This window comes from Cannabis sativa, chromosome 1 (genome assembly GCF_029168945.1).
Source record: "Cannabis sativa cultivar Pink pepper isolate KNU-18-1 chromosome 1, ASM2916894v1, whole genome shotgun sequence".
Lineage (NCBI taxonomy): Eukaryota > Viridiplantae > Streptophyta > Magnoliopsida > Rosales > Cannabaceae > Cannabis > Cannabis sativa.
In genome coordinates, this window is record NC_083601.1 from 8,058,592 (window position 1) to 8,065,890 (window position 7,299).

Genomic DNA, 7,299 nt, shown 5'->3' on the forward strand with positions numbered 1-7,299 from the left:
TGGGCCTTGTGTGAGAGTTGGGAGCCATAGAAGTGGGTACGACATACTGAACCCAGCACCCCCTCACATGAACTACCCAATTGTGAAGGCCCATTTGCCTGATTTAAATAACTGTACTAGATTAATTATATTAGTTTGACCTAATAAAATTGAATTAGCAACATAATTAACTTTTAAAATATATGAAAATTTATTTTCATTTTAATATTTTAAAGTTAATTTTAAGAAAAACACTTTTAGTTTTAGATATTATTTCTAGACAAACTATTTGTATTTTTCTTGTATTTAATTAAATATAGAATTTTAACTAACTAGATTCTTTCTGGAGCTTATTTAATTAAATATTCCTATTTAAGTTATAAATTAGTTGTATCAACTGATTTTTCTTATCTAACTTAAATTTGAATATTTTATTTAAATTTTAAATTAAGTTGAAGAATCCTAGGCATTAGTTATTAAAGATTCTTAAGATATTTTTTTAAGTTAATATCTTTTCGAATATTAACTTAAAATGGAATTTTTTCGATATTTTTTAGGTTAATATCTTTTCGAATATTAACTTTAAAAGATATCTTCAAATTAAGTGGTTATAACTTAATTTTTGATATTTAATTAAATCTAAATTTGAAATTATTTAAGTTCTAAATTTTTTCTATATAACTTAAATTAGATATTTTTCAAATTTTATTTGAAAAGATACTTAGTCAAATAAGATATTTCTAGATAGTTATTTCTAGACTACTTATTATTTCTAATATTTAAATAGGAAAACGTTATACTTTGTGAAATTAATTATTTAAATAATTAATTTTTGTACAATTTTATTTAAGTATATTTTTCCTAGTATTAATCTCGAAATTAATAATTAAGCCTTCTCTACACTTAATTATTTATCTCTTGAATTTAATACATTTAATTAACTTGAAAAATTTAAATATCTAAGTTGATTTTCATCATGATACTTAAATATTTATTTTTCATGACACTTAATTAAATAGAAAATTATTTTTAGGTTGAAATTTAATTTTTCAACTTAAATTCAAATAATTTTCAAAATATATATTTTTCTTTATTTTATTAATCAATTTCGAAAATTGCATTTTAATTATGCAATATTTTCGATTTTTTTTTTTTTTGAAAAATAGATTAAGTTGTAAATTAATTATTTATTTAAATTAATTCTTGGGCCAACTTAAGTCAATGATTTTTTCATTTAATTGATTAATTTAAAATATATTATTAGAAATTGAATTAATTAGTCAAAGGAAAATCTAGATAGGTGATATTTTTGCTTGAAGTATTTCTTTTCTAATTTTTATTAATTTTTCGAAAATTGTATAGTTTTTATACTTTAATTTTTCGAACACAATAAATATATTCTCAAGGAAATTTTAAGTTGCTAATTAATCTAATTTAATTCAACTTAAATTAATTTCCTTAATATTTATATTTAAGATTATTACTAAGATGGAAATAATTAATTTTATTTCAATCACCATCTAAGTATAATTTTATAAATATTATATTAAATTCTTATTTTTTGAATTTCAATTCTAAATTTCGAATTTAATGAGAATTTATTTATTAGAATAATAAAGAAAATACATTTTAAAGAATGAGCTTTATTATCATTAAGATATTCGATCTCCATTGTTGGTTTTACATCGCGTTTGTTTTAGTGAGTAATCCTCCCTAATGGAGGAACGTTCATTAGCAATTTCTCACCGTTTAATCTCGAAAGATAAGTAGTTTGTAAGTGTTTTATATGGTATAGATCACCCTAATGGTAGCGACCATATTTGACTTGCAAATTGCGAAACAATGGCAGTAGCTCATAAGATAGAATAGCCTTGACTCTCACCTAAACGGGACAACGCTGGATTCCAATCTTGATCGAATAAAAGGTTGCTAGAATGTTTAACATTTTAGATGAGCTGACAACTCTACTCAATAGATGGTAGCTTTGACTCTCGCCTAAACGGGACACTGATATCAGTTTATTGAAAAACCTTGGAAATTATTTAGGATTGAATATTTTTTAAGTATTTTCTCATATCATTCCTACTTGCTATGTGCTTATAATTTCTGAATTGATTTTGTGTTAAACCATTATTAATTTCTATTTGTTGATTTCTATTATATTGTAGTATCCTGTGTTATCAAAATGAATCCCATGTTATCACTGTTGACTGAAAACAAGCTGAATGGATCTAACTTTAATAAGTGGAATGAGAACATTAATATTGCTCTCATAGGCGAAAGTGCCTTGTTTGTTTTAACTGAGCCATCACCTGAAGTGCCTGGGGACAATGCTTCCAAAGCTGTGAAAGAAAAGTATGAGCGTTGGCAGAAAGCAAATGACAAAGCTCTATACTTTATGCTTTCCAGCATGGTTGACACCCTCAAAACTCGGTTTTCTAAAACCGAGAAGGCTGCTGAAGTTATGACGAAGTTAAATGAGCTATTCGGTAAGGCATCACTTCAGTCACGCTTTGACGCGACTAAGAAGTACATTAATGCACGGATGGAACCTCATCAAAACATGCGTGACCATGTTCTCCTAATGTCAAGTTATTTCCAAGAAGCCCAGGATCATGGTGCTGAAATGGACAGTGCTACTCAAGTAAGTCTTATCTTGAATAGCCTGACTCCAGCATTTCTACCATACACATCAAATTATGTCATGAATAAGAAGGAAATTGACTTTCATGAATGAGTTAATGACCTTCAAACTTATGAAAATTTGATTGGAGGACCCAAGAAGAAAGGGAGTAAACCTCACAATCATGGGAATGGTAATGGGACGATGAACCTGAAGCAAATGTTGCCTCTGCTTCGAAACCCAAATCGAAGAAGAAGTGGAAGAACACCAAGAAGCGAACAAAAGCCATGAAGAATAAAAAGGCTGCTCCTTCTGGTGATGCTACACTTAAAGGAAAGTATTTCTACTGCAATGAGAAAGGTCATTGGAAACCCCAGTGTCCTAAACTTCTTGCAAAGAAATAAGGTATTTCTATTTATAAACTTTAAGAGTTTTAGTGAATTATTATCCAATTGGATTTATGATTCTAGACTAACTTTGTTTATTTGTTTTCTTCTTCTTATAGGCCAAGCTACTTGAACTCAGATGAGTTGGATCAGAAAGCTGGACCAAAGGGTGAAATCGTCCAGATGAAGATGAAGCTCTTCAATTTATTTTTGAATTAATTGTTTTAGTTTAAAGACAATTTGGATTTCAAATTTTAGTTAGGGATATTTATCCCTGTTTTTCTCATATTGTTGCAATACATTTTTTAATTTATTATTAATAAGGTTTCTTTTATTTTCGAATTCAACCATTGCAATTTATGAGAATAAGCTTCATTTATTTTATCTTCATCAACTATTACCACATTATATTTATATGTTTGTATGTGTAAGTGTTTTTATTATTGATGCAAATTTTATAATATTTACAATAGAGTTATATTAAATAAACAATAGAAACTATTTCTATGTTTATTAATAATTGTTCATTCTATTACAATTATTACGAATTTGTTTAATAAAAGGATCTTTTGATCTGATAGGGGTGGAGAAAAGTTAAAAAACTATGCAGTTCAACGATCTTTTATATCTAATGAACTCTGGATAGTATTCAACTCCACATAAACTCCATCACACTTAGAGAATCATGATCTTTACAACCTTTAGGGGTGGATCATAATCTCAATATACTTAGGGGTGGCAGTTATCCATAGTACCTTATATGTATATATACTTAGGGGTGGAGTATATTCCACAATTCCCTATGTAACACATATTTTCTTTAAACATGGAAGTAATATAATGAGTTAGCTATTATCAATATAAATCCTTGATCTTGATTGTATGTTCCATTTCGTTTTACTGTTGTAAGTAAAAGTTTGATACCTATGAAAGTTCTTTGGAAAAGTTTCACACTACCTTAATTGAGTGGGAGAATTTTAAAGTTCTATACTCATCTTCATCAGGTTGATACTTGTGATAGATACTTAAGAACACTACTGAAAAGCAAATCTAACCATTCACATGGATAGAAATAGCTTATCAGAATTATGAGAATAAGATAAAGAACTCTAGTTCAGTCCATTCGAATGACTTGAACCTAGAATTCTTAATCCTCATAAAATTTTATGGTATCTTAATTTTGATTACTTTATCTCTGGCATGTATTTTTCACTTCAAATACTAGTCTGCTATGTTGATGACTTAGTCTTGACTTAAAGTTTCAGACTAATATAAAAGTCACAACTAGGTAACTCTCCAAACAATCAGAGGTTAAAAGTATTATTTAACCAGACATCTGCTATTGAGTGGGACCTATCTGAGATGTAATCAAATAGGGAACATTAGAAGATATTCAAGAAAGATTTATGAAAGTGATCTATATGTTAGATATTAAGGAACTGTGTATCAGTTGTCCTGGTATCTCACCAACTCATTTCGAGATCTTTGAGATGGTGCTTACTTTGGGGGTGGAGGAATTATTCTATAATAATTCAAGCTCTACCAGAGAAGAGTTATAACTTTGTAAATTTCGAAAATACTAGAAAGTTATATTGCTGAAGAAAAGTCTACACTATGTTATCTCAATTACATATTTTAAAATATGAGAGATATGTCTTCTGTTAATTCAGATGTACTTTTAAAACAGTAAAGATTTCAGTATCCCTTGATGAGTAAAGCATATAGTAAAGGATGTTTCATAAGTGTATTTATGAACTAGTTTCCAGAAGTTTGGGTGGATTCAAATATACTACACTTGATCTGAAGATCAAGACATCAGATTGACCTATTTGCACAGTTTGTTTTATATTAGTGCAAGTGGGAGTTTGTTGGGTTTTATGCCCTAAATAAAACTCTTTACAACCTGATTAGTTATCAACACAAGAAATTTGAAGTGATTGATGTTTGCATGAATTTTACATGCTAATGGTTTAATATGTTTATTACAATTACACACAGAATCAGTTAAATCCAGATCATATGTTTATTCACAATTACAGTATCGTCAACACAGTGGAATGTGTTTGTGATCATATGAATCAAAAGACTTGGTCCCTGTTTCATCAGTGTTATTGGATTTACACTAATGTGATAATCAGCGATGATGTGTACTTACACTTGGAGTAAGTGTTATGTTCTTTCCAGGACATTAGTAAAGTATACTAGTTTCGAATGTATGGAGTATACATTGGACTGGACCGATATTGCAACTAAGTTAAGATATTACAAACTTACCGTTACATATATCTTTCCAAGTCAATATCGAGCTGATCTTAAGATTAAAAGAATCTAAATCCTGATATGCTTAGGCTCAACTCAGGAGTGCTATTCATGTTCTTTGATTTATTAGTTAAGCCTACTTTTAGGTCAGGGTGATACGCATATTTTGGGAACATGATAGTATGATTGAGTGGGAGTGCTAAACATAAATATGGAATCTATAACTTCTACTGGTGTATAGAAGTCAAGTGATGATTCCCTTCGAGCTTAGCAAATAGAAGTAAATGGATGAGCTTTTGTTTAACTGACTAATTATTACATCACTAAACACCATTTACAGGTAGCTAAGTGTTTTAAGGGGCAAAATACATTGAGGGGTGAGAACGGTAAAGAAATCCCATCTCGATGTAGATCATCTATATAAAGGATCTTTAAATCACAATAAGATTATAACAATGGTTAAATGAGATAGCATATTGATATCGTGGAACATACAATATGCTCTATATAAGTCTGAGAGTGCAATTCTAAGTTCTAAGAGTGGATTCAACGAAGAATTAATAAGTAGGAATTTACTTGGTAAATTTGGTTCACTTATTGGAAGCTCAGCATATAGATCCATGGTCCCCATTCTAGTTGAGAACATTCTGCTTGTAAGACTCATTAATTGATTCGTGATTGATCAATTATAATTCTAAAGTTAGACTATGTCTAATTTTATGAATTTTCACTAAGCAGGGGTGAAATTGTAAAGAAAAGAGATTCTAGGTTTATTTATTTATTAATGGACTTTATATGTCTAGTTAATAATTAAATTAAATGAGAATATTATTTAATAATCTATTTTAGTTATTAAATAATTAGTTTTGGCATTTAAAAGGTTAGAATTGGAAAATTGGCGTTTTTGAGAAAATAGAAATAAAATTTGATAAAACTCCAAAATCAAGTGGGGCCCACTAATACACATTGGCCGGCCACTTATTGTGGATTTTCAAATTAATATTTTTATTATTTTAATGTCAAATAATTCCTAACCTAAACCTAGTAGTTGCCTATAAATAGAAAGTGATGGCTCAGTCAAATCACAAGTTTTCACAAACCTTTTCTGACAGAAATTTCTCTCTTCAAAAAAACTGAGCCTTCCCCACTTTCTATACCTGGCCGAAATCATCTCTCTCTTCTCCCTTCATCAATTTCGAACCCTAGTGAAAGAGTAAGTGCCCACACACAACAAGCAGTAACTCAATCATAGATTGGAAGACTGTGAAGGATCAAACTTGAAGAAGAAGGACATTCGGGCTCAGATCTTGATTATACTCTGCTACAGAAAGGATACAAGGGTTAGAGATCTGAGCGGAAGGAGACATTAATTCCGCTGCATCAATGTAAGCTTTTCTTAACTTTATATGTGTTTAATTTATCGTTTTAGAAAGTTCATATTTAGGGTGTTTAAACAACATACTTGTGAGTAGATCTAAGATCCTGGTAAAATAAATTCCAACACCTTATGGAGTCGGTTATTATGACTCCAGAGAGAATGACTACATGAGAACCCTATGGCTATGGTTATTTCATAATAACTGACTTCGTAAGGGCTTCCTATGATTTTTTTCTTCAATTATAGAATTTTGTGTGATAACATAATTTATTATTATTTTTTTAAATCTAATTTATATACATTATTTTACTATTAATATATTTAATTATGTATTAATTATATATAGTAACCATAAATAAAAATTAAATTGAACAGTTAAATACATCTAAGTAAATGTATTAAATTAATATTTTTCTAAAATTACTCTAAATATTTAAGAGTTATCTAAATATATGAAGAAAAAAAATTCTCATAAAAGTATGTCAAAGAAAGCATACCTCAAATCAAAAAGCATATCCTTGACTTCCAATAAATTCACATAGCATCACATGTTGTACATCTTCTCTAATTATGATGATGAGATAATAAGAAAAACAACAAGATATATGAAATAAAATGATGAAAAAAGCTTAAGCTTTAAGTAGAAAAACAGAAATTTAATATAACAAAAGTTG